Raw genomic sequence first — 18,408 nt, 5'->3', positions numbered from 1 at the left:
GCGCCATGGTCAGGAATCGAATCCATGACCCATTTACTGCAAGGCAGACGTGCTAACCACTAAGCCACTGTGCCGCCCAAATAAACAATGCTGCTGCCCAAAGGTGCCCCTGTGCTCCTTCATCCAGAGTGGAGGCACTCTAATACAGGAGGTTTGTTACCATCCAAATCACTAGGTGAAAACAGAAGGAAAAAGTCTTAAAATAGAAAACTAATGCAGCCAGCACATCTAATGATTGGTAAGGTGCAATATGTTAAATGTTTGGTATTGGGTTTAATAACGCTTTGCGTTCTCATATGGGTCGCAGAATTCAGAGCCTCCTTTGCTTTGCTTCACAGATTGTTGGACTGTTTTGTTTTTTTTATGCTGACAACTAAGCTGTTTTGTTTGCCTATTTCAATAATAGTCTGCTTTGCTTTTCTTTAAGCCTGGCAAGCTAGTGATCCGGAACCCTCAAATATCACACAGAACTTATCCGGAGAGATGGAGAAGACAAAAACTGGTGTTTCAGTGCTCATTTGCCAACAAGTAATATGCTGATAGCAGGAGAGAGCAGAGTAACAGAGAGAAGAGCTTATCAGTGTGCTGCTTCTCCTTCACTGTCCAGTCACAATTTTAATACTGCATAGTTTTTTTTTTGTTGTAATGACTTGCTATGAAGGTTTGCAATACAGAATCTAAACACAATATCTCACTGTATTCCATTGGTCTGTTTATGGGTTACATTTAATTAGGCGTATTGCTCCAATTTTATCTGAGAATCTGCTTTGCTATAATTTTGTTTTATTGTTGTCATCCTTTGTGTTTTTAAGCCATCAAATTTTTATTTAACTTGTTCTATGATTATGTAGACAGCATTGCTCAAAGGGGACATTGTGCCTGGTATCCTGGTATCCTAGCTCAGTCCACTGTTTGCTTGTGCAAGGACTCTGCTCAGAATAATAGAAGGAAGATTAGTGTCCTCAAGTTGCTGCTAAAGTTACTGGAGTATCACAGTTACCCTACTCCTATTCAAGTTCAGATTCCGCATTAAAGTATCAGAAAAGCATACCCCTAGACTGTTCATTGAGCTAAAGAAGTGACTGCGTGTCTGGCTGCGGGTGCAACTATGAAAAAAGACCCTAGGGACCTTAAACTGCGGGCTCCTGATGGTTTGAGCGCTGCATGTATAATTATTATAATCTCAAAATTGATATTTATATTTGAACTTTTTTGTAGCCCTAATAAAGATGGAGTGGTTTGGCCCCTGAAATGCGTTAGTGTTTTATGAGATCTTACTAATAATTATTAAAGTGATTTGGTGTCTTTTACCATTTGGTCTGGCACTCCTCCTTTTTGTCTATGCTTTCAATCATAGACAAGGATGAGACCTAGGATAACTTAACTGAAGCAGGGAAAAACAGGTCTTCAGGATGGCAATGCTGTTCTGTGCATGTAAGGGTAGGGTGGTGGTTGTTTGTCACATCCGCCATGTTTCCCTCCTCGTTGGGTACCAAGCAAGGGTCACATGAGAGGCCTACCACGGGGTGGTTCTTCTGGACTACGCTAGGCATCTTGTACAGGGTCACTGTACTTCACACACATTGGGTACCTTTTATTCTGTGCTGTTTTCACCAATGCCCTGGGACAAGGCTGAGGTTGTCATCAGGGAATACTTGACCTTAAGGCAGACCTCTACTCCTACAGATGACTGAGACACTGTGTACACTTGCACAACAACTGTTCTCTAGTTAACTCTCTGGTCCCCATATAAATGTACATCTTCCCACTGTAGCTTGCAATTAGCTGGGCCGAGCCAAACACTGACCACAGCCACCTGTCCAGCATTTCCCACTAGTGGTCCCAGTAGCAGCATGGAACCCCCCGTGCACATGCAGTTTCATAAATTAATTTCAATCTTTTAAAATTCTTCGGCTTTCATTTAAATAATTATGAATAATGGCGATCCTGTCGTTAAGGTCCTTGTTCAGGCACTTCCTGTGATAGTGTGCTATAAAGTGCACTGCACTCATCATAAATACCCTAAAACTAAATACATATATATTAAAGGTTATTTTTTATAAAATAGCAAACATATTATACTTACCCAATGGTTTTGTACAGAGCAGTCTGATCCTCCTCTTCTTGGGTCCCCTTGATGGTGCTCCTGGCTCCTCCTCTTCTTCAAGCCTCTTGCTATGAGGGAACTTGTGCATGCTTGCTCCCAAGCCCCACTCAGTGTGTCCATATGACATGATCAGCCAATGAGGCAGCAGAAGCCCACAAGAGCAACCTTCGTGCACATCGCTGGATTAGGATCGGGCTTGGGCTCAGCTAAGTATTGAGGGGGCTATGGGGGGCAACTGCATACTGAAGGTTTTTTACCCTCATGCATAGAATGCATGAAGGTAAAAAACCTTCAACCTTTAGAACTACTTTAAAATGATTGTAAAGCTTGTTTTTTTTTTTTAAATTAAATATAATAAAATAACAAACGTTTTATCATATGCTCTGTGCAGTGGTTTTGAACAGAGCAGCCCCGATCCTTCTTTTCCCAGGTTCCCCGTCCATGCTCTGGGTTCCACTCCCTTTGCCCAGTACCCCCATAGGAAGCCAATTGCTATTGGAGCACTCATGAGTGTCAGCTCCCTAGCCTTGCTCTGTGTGTCCATAAGACACACGAAACGGGGCTCAGCTCCACCCACCCCACTCCTTGTCACTGGCTCTGATTGACAGCAGCTGGAGCCAATGGCTCTGTATCAGAGAAAATGATGAGCGAAAGAGCTGAGGGAGCCTCTCGTGCACATCGCTGGATCAAGATCAGACTCAGGTATGTATTTGTGGGGGGATTTGTGGGGGGCCTGCATGCCCTATGGCTTTACAACCACTTTAAATACAAATCAATACTTCAATATATATGAGGATTAAAGTGCATTAAACATAAAACTATTCAATTGTACCAGCAACAGGAATGTCTCACACCGAGATGCAAAATGATATTCTTCTATTATTAAAATAGCCAGCAGGAACAGGTTCTATTTTGACATTTAATGATTGGGTTTACATGTACTTTAACTGAAAAAATTAATTCATGACTAGTAAAAGAATACATGCACACTAATGGGCATGTTTGTAGCTTTGACAAATGTTTCATAACTGGTTCAATAAAGTCTAGCTATGCTTTTTATACCTGAACTAAGCAGGTATTATTTTGGATTTCAGCCTTTTTATGTGCATGAACCTTGCTTGTTTTTCATTTAATTTGTCCTTCTTGTCAGCTCATCATTGGCTTGCAGCACGTCCATCCTTGCTAAATCAGCAGCAGCACTATTCATACAGAGCAAAGGGCAGCTTTCAACATAGGCCTATCAAGGCTGGTCCATGCATGTTTATTTGGATTGCATGCTCATCTGGCTATCATCCAAACCCTCAGTCAAGACTTCACATTTAAACTTTATTGCGCACCAGAAAATGACATTTTAACCTTTACAAACAATTGAAAATGTTAATGTTTGTCTTTCCTATTTAAATTTTGAGACCTGAACTGGTCCACCCATTCCACTCAGTCACCTGTCAGATAGGGGAAGCACATTTAGGGAGAACCTGGCCTACTGGTTAGGTGAATCCATATATCAGGGGTTTCCAAACTTTCTAAACTTAGGGCCAGGTTACTGTCCTTCAAACTTTAGGGGGGCTGGACTGTGGCCAGGGGGAGTAAAAAATGCCGTAATGTTAATGGGCATAAATAATACCCCATCATTGATGTCAGTGGAAGGAACAGTATTCCATCATTGGTGTCCGTGGGAGGAATGGTGCCCCATCATTGATGTCAGGGGGAGGAAGAGTCCACCATCATGGGTGTCAGGGAAAGGAAAAGTGCACCATTATTGGTGCGAGGGGGAGGAAGAGTGCACTATCATTGGTGCTAGTGGGAGGAATAGTACCTTGTATCAGTGGGAGGAAAAGTGTCTCAAGGACCAGATAAAGGCAAGCAAAGGGCCACATCCAGCCCCAGGGCCACGGTTTGGAGACCACTGCCCGATATCAATTCTAACTTCTTTTACGCCTGGGTAAGAAGATGCACCATCAGCTGGATGGACTCTTGGCTAGGTTTAAAAGGAGCAAAGATCACAAAAGTCTTTACATTTAGTGGAATGGTGACAGATAGGATCTGTGGAACTTGGGATTGAAGGACCACAAGAAAGGAAGCAAGGATGTATAGGTCTTGTGGAGGACATGGTATGGTGGCAGACACAACTCTTCAAAAGAGGAAAGGTACAGGTACATTAGATTTAGGAGGTAAAGTAGGGCATATTATTATTTATTATTATTATACAGTATTTATAAAGCGCCAATGGTTCGCTCAGCGCTGTACATTACAAAGGGGGACAGAACATGTGACAGAACAGTACCAATACAATGCAACACATGAGGGGATCGAGGGCCCTGCTCTTTCGAGCTTACAATCTAGGAGATATAAAAATAAGTGCTATCAGGGCTTTTCATTCTCAAAAAATAGGTACAGGAACTCCCCCCTTCTGAACCACTTTTTCTCTCCATCCCCCCTATTCACCTCTGAGCACAGTAACTTGGTTCCACCCCCTACCCACCTCCCAGTACCTCTTCTTTTAGAGAGAATACAGAGCCAAGTAACATTTTGTGGTGCTAAATCATTTGTCTGGAATTTGTTAATGATAACAAGAAAAGCAGAAAAATAGATCCCCTGAAGCCAGCAGCATTAGACACCCCTCAGCCCCAGCCAGAACAGATTGCTCCAGCAATATTGGACCCCAAATCAAAATACCACAGTAGCAACAATAGACCCCCCCAGAAGCTACAACAGATCTCCCAGCAGCCAGCACCAATAGACTCTCCAGCAGGGCAGCAGCAATAGATAATAGACCTCTCCCTCAACAGTATATCCCTTCCAGCAACAACTGAACCCCATCAACATTAGATCTCCCACCAGCAACAACAGACCTCCCCAGCAGCAAAAGACCACCACACAAAAATAGATCGGCTTCAGTGACAATAGATCCCAGCAGCCAGCAACAACAGATCTTCCAGCACACCCCAGTGCCCCTTGCAATTACATACATTCCATGCTGGAGGTGTTGGAGGCGCTGGAACTGTGCTCCCTCACGTTTCCACTGAAAAAAAAGCCCTGGGCGCTATAGACTAGTTTTACACCAAGTTAGACTGTCATATCTGCAAAAACCCAGCACTCACTAGAGCACACCCTGGGAACTAAAGCATGAAAATATTCGGGATCCATCCAGAGCCTGGAGCACCTCTCTGACGTCAGCTGACAGCGGGCAATAGCATGCTATCAACTGACTCTGGGTCACAGGAATGCAAAGGAAAGCGTAAAAAAGCTTTGGCAATGCTTCTCTTTTAACGATTAGCATTTAACATCGTAATCTGTAAATGTTAAGAAGAGATGGTTGTTTGTAAATCCACTGTGAAAGATTTTTATTTGAACAGATTGCCACAAGCAGATCCCCACCCTTAAAAAAAAGTGTAGAGTACTTAAATGCAATTTTCATAATATTAATCCAGACAAATGTAAAAAGAAATTACTCCACACCAAAATGAAACCTTATTAACAGTGTATAGAACAATTTGGTGTTTTATTCAAGCTAGATTCCTAAACTGATCAAAAACATGCAAACGGGGCAGGGAGAATGAGAATGGTGCATTGAACCCAAAGCAATCCTAATCTAGGCATTTGACCAGCACATTTCAAGGAACCCTTGAAGTAACTTTGTGGTCTCAGGGAACCCCTGATAATTGTCACTATATCTACAGCTTCTGGTACATGGTCAGTGGGAAGCATACTGCTCACATTTGTGGCTGTTGTGAAAAATCCCTCTTTACAGAAAGCTATAAAGATCATTGTTTTTGTTGGTTATTTAACTGTGAGGCAAAAATTGCTTATTGCTCAAAGAACCTCTAGCAACTTCTGGAGGAACCCCGGCTGAGAAAGGGTTAGAACTTCAGAAAACAGTATTCCCAAGCTATGAGCACAACGCCATAAGACCTTGGCCAGTGTTCCACCATGTTTTATTATACCCCTGAGCGTTACATACCTTTAACATTAACATAAAATAAATACTATTCTTTGGCAGATCATGTTTCCCATATGGTTTTCTGGACCTCGAGTGTGAAGTATTTAGAAATCTTAATCCAGGATGGCTGAACTCAGATGTAGTGTAATGTATCTGGCTGAGAAGGATGACACTTGACAAGTCTGCAAAGCTCTGGCACTGAATGGCATGACACAGCATTAAGTGACAATTAAGCCTCACATGAAAAGGAATTGCAGCCATAGAGGTCAAATGGCCAACACACTGACACTGAGGGAGAAAAAAGTCACCATGGTGTATTTGTGATGCAATGGCCTTTGGCAATTTAATTTTTACTGTTTCAAATGTCAAACAGCATGTCCAGTTGTTTCTATCAATATGTTTATTTTTGTTCAGTTTTGCAGAGGAATAATAGACTGTTTTGCCTATTGTATAGACATAGACAGTCTATAGAGTCCTGACAGTGGCTAGGCTACAATTTTCATTGTTGGCTTTCATGCTTGGGGATATAGTTAAAGGACAACTCCACAAAAACCCAGCAAGTGGTGGTGTGTGCAAAGGAGACTATATAGATTGTAAGCTCCAAAGAGAAGGGCCCTCAATCCCCTCATGTTTTGCATTGTATTGGTATTGTTCTGTCACATGTTCTGTCCCCCTTTGTAATGTACAGCGCTGAGCAAACTATTGGCACTTTATAATTACTGTATAATAATAATAATAATAATATCATGTAAATTGCAGTCATCTCTAAGCTTTGTACTTTTATCTCCTAATTAAAGTTTTTTGAACTTGACCTCCAAGAAGCATTGTCTACATTTCCATTTTCTAGGATGTAGAAACTGGGGAGGCCTTCACTCCTATTGCTAAGATCCACCAACTGTTACATTATTTTTAAGGATTTATCTTTAAATCATTTGCATAACCACATGTCTTTTTTCTATTTTGGATAGAGTTGGGAAGGGTTAGAAACCTTGTCAGGTTTTAATTGCTGTCTAGGTTTCTGCAGGGATAATTCATCCACTTTATTTGTCCTGCAGACCTTTGTCACTCTTAAAGTGTTGAGAGTTCCAACATTTTACAATTGTCACTGTCAGGAGGTAGGAGGGGCACAAGAGTTCATTTATCTTACAAATGGAAATCTGTCCAAATTATCTGTGGGACAGGTTGTTAAGGGAAACCTCCTCAATGGGACATAGACAACAATAAAACAAAAAACCTATTCCAGCAATGCCCAACTCTACCCAAAATGTCCATCTGATATCTCAGATTTCATTAGATGCAAGTAAGTTGACTCACCCAGCAGTTAGTTATATCCATCAGGCACTCTAACAAGATCACTACACCCAAATTTCCAGAAACATCTATCTGCTTTAAAAGGTATCTACCCAAATTTAATATACTGTAGCTTATGAATCCTTAGATGTGGTTGCCGAATTAGAATTATTTTTATTTATTTTATTTATTGTTTATTTTAGATTTAGAATTAGAATTCTTTTTTATGCTTTCTTCCTGTATTTTACCTGATTATTCTGCCAGCAACAAACCTATCTTAGCGTTACAACATTCACTCACTTTACTATATCTTTGTAGTAGCAGTGTTGCCACATTAGGACAGAAACAGTGTTAAGACTACCGAACTCCTCCACATCTCTCCATTTCCATGACATATGAGGAAGGAAGAGTTTTATTCCAAGAGGTGATTTGGGCACAGCTAATAACAATGCTTAAGATACTATTGCAGAGCACACAGGAACTTATTGGATTTCTGACTCTTATGGGATAGACATAGGCATGTGCATGGGGTGTGGGCACACCCTAATCACCCCATGCAGTGCTGATTCCCCTTGCTACCTGGGCCCCCTGTCTCCACCACCCCTGCAGCACTGCTGGCTTCCTTCCTCTCCTCTCCCACCGGGTGCTGCTGCAGTTTCAAAATGGAGAACAGGGAAGAAGCTAGTAAATACAGATCACCAACAGTGTTCATTCATAACTGAAGCACAATAAACTGTGTGCCTGTATACAGGGGCGGACTGACCATTTGGAAACTCGGGCTCTGCCCGAGGGCCCAGGGTCAGTAGGGGGCCCCATGAGATGCCCCTGGTACCTTTTTGATAGGCTTTTCTGAGTTTGGGCAAGGACACAGGGGCCTCATGATCCCCTATTGCCCGGGGGCCCCATGAGTTGTCAGTCCGCCCCTGCCTATATATATATATATATATATATATATATATATATACACACTCATGTGTGTTTGAGCTTTGCGGTGCATACCTTAATGCAATAGGCTGTGCACACCTATGTGGAGCGATATAACAAAATGCTATATAAAATAGCTGCTGTGAGGCTTGCTCAACGATTCAAGGCAATGGTAATGTGCTGTGGCCCATAGCAAAAAATCTGATCTCATTTTACTGTAGTTTAGTCCCTAAATCACAACTTCTGATTGGCTGCACTCATGGAAATGAACACACTGCTCTTTGCTTTACATAGAAAGCCAGCATATTAAATATAACAGGAGTACACACTGGAACAAGTGCTTTGTAATAACCTTCCATCCCAGATTAATTACTTCAAGTTATAACAGGAAATGTTTATCAATGAGGATTCCCACCACGCCTTTTTCGCCTTTTTCAATTTTGCAGATGCTGAGCGGGTTTATTGGGAAATGACATTTCCAAGAAGAGATGGATGTCCTGCCAATGGGAAACTTATCCTGGACCGAGCAGTCGTGCTTTCTCTATGGGGACATCTACGCGGTTTATTTATTGTGATGCTTTGGCTTATTGGCTTATCAAATAGTTGTGAAATTTGGCTAGGTTTACTTTTAATATGTCGAAATGGAATGGATTGTACATTATTACCCTAAAGAGAAAACCACTGCAGTTCATGAACTGCTGTCTCTATAAGCCACATTTTTTAAAATTTCAGACTAAAACAAAAAAAAAGATATACTTTTTTAAGGACGCTTTAAAATGTAAGTTTTATTTTATGGTGGTATAGGAAGATTTTTGCTGTGTTTTTGTAAAAAAAAAAGGTTTTGTTTTATTACACACATATAGCGGATTGTTATATGGGACAATCCCAACATGCGTTGCTGAAGTCTAGGAAACTCTGATCTGCTAACAGCGTCAAAACATGATCAGCTCACCCTTTGTGGCAGTTACACGCAGACTGATAGGAAGTGGTTCTCCACCAAAATATCAGTTTCCAAAATATTTTTTGGTTACATAACAGGATAAAAACAGCAATCATGCTTATGGATTTTAGCAAATCCTCACCTTAGTAATAGCAGCCTAAGATTAGGACCATTACTTAATAAAGGCCGTCATACCTGTACCACATCCACAAAACTATATCTTAAAACAACTGCACAAAACCTATACAGACTTTATTGGTACAGACAAGATAATGCTCAATTTTCATAAAAACATTATACATTGCTTTATTATTCACAATAAAAATATATTAATCTTTATGGATCATAAACCAAAAATTAATTTAAATTGAGTCCTTTGCCCAATTGGGTCTTTTTGCAGCTGTGGCCTGGATTTGTTTCTTTTGTCCCAGTGTCTGCCCTATTTCTGAGTTAAATGGAAAATGATACATGTTTAACACATATGACATATTATTTATCTGATTTAATACATTTGTAAAAAAATATTTAGCGTTTACTACTTTTTCCTAACCGGATCCTCGGCTGGTCCTGCAGAAGCTCAATGAATAATGCATTGACCTAAGGAGACCTATTGCTAAATGATACATGATACATGTATAGTATGTATCCTTGTATGGAATTGAAAATATTTATTTCAGGTACTTATATAGCACCATCCATTTACACAGCGCTTTACACTAACCTACTAACATGTCTTTGGAGTGTGGGTGGAAACACACACAGACACAACATGCAAACTCCAGGCAGGTGGTGCCGTGGCTGGGATTCAAACCAACGACATTAGTACTGCCGGGCGGAAGTGCTAACCATTTAGCCACTGTGCTGCCCATAATATTTATGTAACAGTACATGTTGTCAACAAAGAGGAGATATTGTTAACTGTATGATTATGGTTTTAGGATCCATAAAGATCCATATATTTTTATTGTGAATAATAAAGCAAAATTGAGCTTCATCTGATTTGTACCAGTAAAGCCAGTATATGTTTTGCTAAAACCGAGCTCCTAGTTTTCCCCACGCCTCCCCCCCCCCAACCTCTCCATCACGACCAACAACGGCACCATCAGCCCCACCCCGCAAGCCAAAGTACTAGGTGTCATTCTAGTCTCCAATCTGTCTTTCCAGCCCCAGATCCAATCGCTGACAAACTAATGCAGACTTCACCTCCGCAACATCTCCAAAATACACACTTTCCTAACTCCAGAAACTACAAAGCAACTCATTCACTCACTTACCATATCACGACTTAACTACTGCAACTCCCTCCTCGCTGGCCTACCCCAACACAGGCTATCCCCGCTTCAGTCTATTCTGAATTCTGCGGCCAGACTCATCCACCTTACCAACCACTCCGTTTCCGCCTCCCCCCTCTTCCAATTGCCCAACGCATAAAATTCAAAATATTAACATTGACGTACAAAGCTGTCCATAACACTTCCCCAAACTACATCACCGATGATATCCATATACCACCCAAAACGTACTCTCCGCTCCTCACAAGACCTCCTACTCTCCAGTTCCCTGGTCTCCTCCTCTCATGCCCATCTCCAGGACTTCTCCAGGGCTTTCCCCATCTTCTGGAACTCGCTACCCCAATCCATCAGACTGTCACCTACCCTCCTCACCTTTAGACGCACCCTGAAAACACATCTCTTCAGAGAAGCCTACCCAGCCCTCACCTATTTGCTGATCTCCTCCGCTCTTCTCACCACTCCATCCCCCATAGCTATTTCCCCCTGTACCACTCTCCTCTGCCTCCTAGATTGTAAGCTCCAAGGAGCAGGGCCCTCGAACCCCTCGTGTATCACATTGTATTGTTACTGTACTATCTCGTGTACTGTCTCCCACTATAATGTACAGCGCTGAGCAAACTGTTGGCGCTATATAAATCCTGTATAATAATAATAATAGTTGTTTAAGGATGTTATCAAGACCAGGACTGACTTTACTATAACCATGATCGCTGTTTTTGTTCTGCTATGCAACAAATACTGATTTTGCAGAGGATGTTTAATTGAGTGCTGCCATTCCTAAGACATATGTTGTCACTGTTGTGACAAGTCTTGATGTGTTAATTTTTATTTCTTCCTCTGCACTAAAGAGGATGTACAGATGCATTTGTTTTCTTGTAAGTGTAATAAGCTGTACTTTAATAAGCTTATATTTTTTCTGTATAAAGTTTATATATATTATTAATATTATTATACAGGATTTATATAGCGCCAATAGTTTGCTCAGCGCTGTACATTATAGTGGGAGACAGTACAGTAACAATACAATGCGATACACGAGGGGTTCGAGGGCCCTGCTCCTTGGAGCTTACAATCTAGGAGGTATATTAATGCAATATTTTCTGTATTCATATACTGTATAGTGTTCTTAATTGGTTCAGCACCCAAAGAAGCTCCTGAAGAAACGGTTCACCATGAAACATGTCGAGCTACTGATCAATGAAAATTATATGATATTTATTATGTCGTACTAAGAGTGATTTTTATTATAATTTGTTCTCGCTGAGATCAGTATATTCATTTTGTATTAATTAGGGTGATTTACAATTTTACATACTTGTTTTTCTGTGCCTATAAAGTCCATAATTTGTCCAACCACTGTTATTGATGTACAGCACTGAACTCAGGTGGTACCTAGCCTATGTCAGGAAAAGTGATAATGGTGTTCCAGGAGGCAAATGGGCTACCTAGAACAATAAGGCCACTAGTGGATCAACATAACATACATGCTTAAAGTGTTACTAAACCCACACCAGTAAAATCAGTGTGTATATGCAGCAAAGCATGCTTGTTATACTCACTGTGGAACCTAAGAGTTAAATCCTCTGCAGTATGTAAAAATGCTGATTGATCCTCCCCTTCTTACGGAGTCCCCCTCTTATCTCCTGATAAGACATATCGGGTGGTATCACTCTGCACATGCTCTGTTTGGTGTGTCTTGCTAGAGAGGTTTTTTTTTTCTTGGAAGAGTGCATGTGATCAGCACAGGCCAATCAGCATTGTCCAGACAGAGGTCAAGGGTCCTGCATCTTCTTAGAGCAGATTTAAAACTCCTCCTACAAACTTTAACATGTGCTTGTCTGGATACTGATAGAAGTTACAAGACTGCTCTAACTGCTGATGAGAAAAGGTATTTAGCAGTTTATATTTAATAAAATAACTGCACTTCCATGTTGTGTGTACTGTGGGAGACCAGATATAGTGACTGCAGGGTCCGGGGAGACCAGATATAGTGAATGCAGGGTCCTGGGAGACCAGATATAGTGAATGCAGGGTCCGGGGAAACCAGATATAGTGGATGCAGGGTCCTGGGAGATCAGATATAGTGAATGCAGGGTCCTGGGAGACCGGATATAGTGAATGCAGGGTCCTGGGAGAGCGGATATAGTGAATGCAGGGTCCTGGGAGAGCGGATATAGTGAATGCAGGGTCCTGGGAGAGCAGATATAGTGAATGCAGGGTCCGGGGAGACCGGATATAGTGAATGCAGGGTCCTGGGGAGACCAGATATAGTGAATGCAGGGTCCGGGGAGACCGGATATAGTGGATGCAGGGTCCTGGGGAGACCAGATATAGTGAATGCAGGGTCCTGGGAGACCAGATATAGTGACTGCAGGGTCCGGGGAGACCGGATATAGTGAATGCAGGGTCCGGGGGGACCGGATATAGTGAATGCAGGGTTCCTGGGAGACCAGATATAGTGAATTCAGGGTCCTGGGTTTAGTAATACTTTAAGGTTGATGTGCTTCTGAGTACCCTAAATGGTCTGACCCCCATTTCTGCCCTCTAGTCTCTATTTTGAATTTAATAGCTTCAATCTAAGACCTGAAAGATTTTTTAATTCAGAACCTAAATAGAGACTCTCACGGCTGCTTAAATAATTAATGGTCCCGCAGTAAAATCTAGTGGGCTCACAGAACCTTGGCCCACAGAAAAATGGATACTGCCATTGTTTACTTAAAAAAATTGAAGAAGAATGAGAATTTAGGAATTGGAGCCTCTACAGCTTCGCAGTTTCCTGTCCTGCTAGACCCATAGTGAATGCAGGGTCCGGGGAGACCGGATATAGTGGATGCAGGGTCCTGGGGAGACCAGATATAGTGAATGCAAGGTCCTGGGAGACCAGATATAGTGACTGCAGGGTCCGGGGAGACCAGATATAGTGAATGCAGGGTCCTGGGGAGACCAGATATAGTGAATGCAGGGTCCGGGGAGACCGGATATAGTGGATGCAGGGTCCTGGGGAGACCAGATATAGTGAATGCAGGGTCCTGGGAGACCAGATATAGTGACTGCAGGGTCCGGGGAGACCGGATATAGTGAATGCAGGGTCCGGGGGGACCGGATATAGTGAATGCAGGGTTCCTGGGAGACCAGATATAGTGAATTCAGGGTCCTGGGTTTAGTAATACTTTAAGGTTGATGTGCTTCTGAGTACCCTAAATGGTCTGACCCCCATTTCTGCCCTCTAGTCTCTATTCTGAATTTAATAGCTTCAATCTAAGACCTGAAAGATTTTTTAATTCAGAACCTAAATAGAGACTCTCACGGCTGCTTAAATAATTAATGGTCCCACAGTAAAATCTAGTGGGCTCACAGAACCTTGGCCCACAGAAAAATGGATACTGCCATTGTTTACTTAAAAAAATTGAAGAAGAATGAGAATTTAGGAATTGGAGCCTCTACAGCTTCGCAGTTTCCTGTCCTGCTAGACCCGAAGCAAATGTCTTTTTAATAAAGTGGTTTTTAAAAAAGTGGCCTTGGAGACCAGTGAAGAAAGTAAATGAATTAAGATGGCCTATTAAACTATAATGTCCAATAATTGTCTGAACACTGTACCCATCAGGACACTTGCAGCACATACCTGAGGTTAATGTGCAGAGTGCTACAATCACTATAAGGGCCCATTCACATTGATGGGTTGGGGTACAATGTGTAGCAAACTGCAGTGCATTGTGGTGCCATTCCTTTGACTTCTGAAAAGAGAAAAGGTAAAATAGTGTTACTTTTTCATTGTTTAAAGATAAAGAGCCAATAAAGACTTGGTCAAAGGTTTCATAATATATATGTTATTCAACTAAAAAAAAGATAGCCGTGTACATAATGCACTGATTTTGTGGCACATAAAAATGTGCCACAATACCATAAAAGGAGAAATAATGAAAATATATTTGAGGCGGATTCTGTAACTTGTATTAACATTTTACAAAGGTACGTTTGACAGCCAGTGTACTGCTAATGGACAAAAGTGTCAGTGGGAATAACTGAATCATTAGATGCTCTGATTAACTGCCGATTAGTCAGATCTGTGTAGGACGACACAATTCAGAAATCTCGAACATCATTATTCTTTGCAGACTTTAAAAATCCTCACGTATGGATTAAGGATAATTACAGAAAAAAAAACAAAAACAGCTGAATTGTCTTGCTGCTTAAATGGCTTGCTTATTGCTAGTACCTGAACCAACCCTCAAATCTTCTCTGAACCGAGCTGAAAAAGGAACAGTGACTGCTAATTTTCCATCCTTTAGAACTCGTGCAAAACATTTGTTATAGAAATGTACAATTCAATGATAAATAAGTCCCATTTTCTCTTTATTTAGGGGGTAAATTCTCTATTTATGTGTAGTCGATGTACCTAGATTGATAGCAGCCTCCCAATTGTGCTTATTTCCAACCTGATATGTAAGGGGGACTATGTAGGTTTTAACTTCGCAATGGAATTACAAGGGTTCTTCAAAAGGTTTCTGCACTTTTTTAAACATATTAATATGTATAAAAGTGCAGAGGTTTTTTGAAGACCCCTTGTATGTCTAAGAGGCCTGCAGAAAATGCCTACTTAGTTTCTTGATATCCAGAGCTCCTCGGGACAGTGCCACGCCCAGCTGCACCCTGCACAATGTTTTTCCAGCTAATGGAACCACAATCTATGTATAGGCAGCCTGAATGCGATTGTTACTGGGTCAGGTTAATTATGCAATTAACTCTCCACACTGCCACCGCCTCCTTTTTGTACACAGAAAGAGGAAACTCAGCAATACACTAGGATGATTGGTTAATCGTCGGTATACTGCTATCTCCGTGGACAGGTTATACAGAGGGTTAAACACTCATAGTAGCGCTCTTCAGCGGCAGGGATTTGTAAGTCACATTAAAGAGCTATAGAAACAGTTCAATGCTTTCAGAAAGTAAGGTTTATTACTAAAAGGTCAAAAGGGTGCAGTTGAAATATTTCCAGAAAAAAGATGTAACCAATATATATATATATATATATATATATATATATATATATATACAGAGCACAACAGCACAGCAAGTTTCAAGACTGATGAGCTCAAAAGGGATTCCTGGTCTCGCACTCAGTTTCGTTGTTACAGCGAGATTTTCCTTTCTCTCTGTCTGCTAGATGTTAAAACGCAGAATGTCCTCACTTCTCTGTCTACACACAAAACATAACAGCCTCTTTTCTACTGGTATCTTCTTACAACGGACAAGCCAATTACCTTATTTGGCAAAGAATTGTTAGGCAGGGGGCTCAGCATCATACACTGATTGCATTCCTGAGGGAGGGGGAAATGAGGGGATAACATTAAGACTTCTTAACACAGTGAGGGCCGTGCCTGGCTCTTGTATGCACGATTGCTACACCTCCCCCCTCAGGTGATTGCATATGAGTTTAAGAAAAATACCAAAATGCAGAAGTTTGGAGCAAAATGGAGAACCGAGCCTCTCCCTGTGTGCATGATTGTTACAGGCGCCATTTCTAAAAATCTGAAAGCATTCAAAAACACCGGTCTTGGTGTTTTGAATGCTTTCAAGTACAGAGGAGGGACCCCAGATCCCCCCATAAAAAATACCTGTCAAGTGTCTTTGGCTGTCACAGGGGATGTTTACATAAATAAAAGTGATAAAAATGTTTTTTAAAGCAACAGTGTTAAAAAAAAATTAATAATTAAAAAAAAATATAGTGCCCTATTCCTCTGTGCTCGGTCCCGTGTACACGCAAACAGCGACACATGTGAGGTATTGTCATGAACGTCAGATCATGGGCAGTAATTCTGGCACTAGACCTCTTCCGTAAGATCTGAAAAAAAGTGGTAACCTGTAAAGGCTTTTAAAGCGTCACCTATGAATAGTATAATTTATGTTGTTTATCGCCATTGAACAGGAGTGCGCAATTTTGAAGCATTACATGTTTGGTATCTATTTACTCGGTGTAACATCATCTTTTATATTTTACAAAACAATTGGGTTATGTATTATGTTTATTTGCAATAAAATTGTTTAATTTTTCCCAAAAAATGCACTTGAAAAACGGATGTGCAAATACCGTGTGACATAAATGCAAAAAACACCAATTTATTCTTTAGGGTCTCTGTTTAAAAACAAATATAATGTTTGGGGGTTCTAGGACATTTTCTAGTAAAATATACTGATTTTATTAGATTTACATTACATTTATTTGCATTTAAATATAAACAAAAGTGCCAGAAATTGCTTGAGGCTGAAATGGATAATTTCCAGCAGTGGTTCCTTCCTCCAACCACAACATCCCTACACGACACCCTAAGGACATAGGGGACAAAGAAAGGAACCGCAGCATCCAACACTCACTGTTTAGCATGTATAGAGGAATCTTTCGGAACCTATTAGATTATTTCTCTGGAATTCCATGCATGCATGGCAAACATAAGGCAGGGGCTGTGATTGACTGCCTCTGCCTGAGCACCCAATCAGAGCCAAATCCTAAAGTTAGAAAATCTGACAAAACTAAAACTAGAAGGGTAAGAGAGGTATAGGATAAGAAGTGTGGTGCCCAAGGAAGATACAATGATATCCCTTATCACCATATGTATCATACAGGAACTAAAATGGAGAATTAGGATGGAAGAACAAAGGTGACACTCTGAATAAATAAATAGATAAAATAAAATAAAAATTGATAAGGAGAGGTCTCCCCAGACCAACTACCCCTGGCCCGCCCCCTTTCATTCATTGGATTTTGGTTCTTCCAGTCATGGTGGCTCCATTATTCAGAGACAAGGCTGGAAATAATTGGCGCAGACAGTGATAAACAACCAAAATAGATTTTTGGGGGAGCTTCAGTCACACTGCTAAATATCCCCCATAAAGATACTCATTAGAGACGAGCCAATAAAGTTTTTATTTTCCCCCAAATTTAGCAAAAATCAGGAGAATTCAGTAAAATGTTCACCATTTTGGCAAAATGAATTGGGGTCAGTGTACATGTAAATATAGCCTGTCTAAAACACCCACTCCTATAGATTGAAATCCATCCAGCAAGGCATTTGACATTTCCATAACTCCTCCCAAGAACCAGCTCATTGCTTGAATCAGGGCTGAGGGCTCTTGGGAGGAGTACTGAGGCAGGGTGCAGTGACATTTCCAGGAAGCACCCTGCCAGTCCCTCCCACCAACTATGAGCTGTCTACATTGCATAGAGAAGTGCAGAGCAGGGGCGGACCATTTGGAAATTTGGGCACTGCCCGAGGACAGTAGGGGTCCCCATGAGATGCCCCTGGTACCTTTTTCATAGGCTTTTTTGAGTTTGGGCAAGGACACATAGGCCCCATGATCCCCTATTGCCCGGGGGCCTCATGAGTTGTCATTCCACCCCTGGTGCAGAGATCCATGGTTGACATCACTGAGGATAAAATAAGATATGTAATGAAAACGGAATCATTTTCTTTTTACCATGTTAACGATAACGAAGAAACCAGGGAAAAATATAGGCAGATAAAAGGTCAGCAGTCAAAAGTCAGAGCAGACGTAGGCTGAATTCTCACTTACTTGTGATTGTTTTGTTGGAAATGCACGTCCATTTTTCCTGAATTTTATCACAAGTCAGAGCGAATTCTGCCTTACATACAGTATGTATGTTGTAGGAATTCCAGGTTAAGTTGTAGTTGACAGTGGCGAAGGGGTTCGCATTTCTGCCTAGCAGCACTATGGTCACCAGTTTGAATCCCACCCACGTTACTACCTGCCTGGAGTTTGCACCTTCTCCCTGTGTTGGTGTGGGGTTTTTTTTCTCAGAGAATATGTGCAGGAACTCTCCCCTTCTGAGTCACCTTTGTCTCCGCCTCCTACCCACCTCTGAGCACTATCCCTTAGTTTTACCCCCCACCCATCTCTC

The sequence above is a fragment of the Staurois parvus genome, unplaced genomic scaffold, assembly GCF_062004578.1.
Source record: "Staurois parvus isolate SC_StPar_1 unplaced genomic scaffold, SC_StPar_1.0 ptg000192l, whole genome shotgun sequence".
NCBI classification, from domain to species: Eukaryota; Metazoa; Chordata; class Amphibia; order Anura; family Ranidae; genus Staurois; species Staurois parvus.
The sequence above is the reverse complement of the archived record's forward strand: the minus strand, read 5'-3'. Positions refer to the sequence as shown.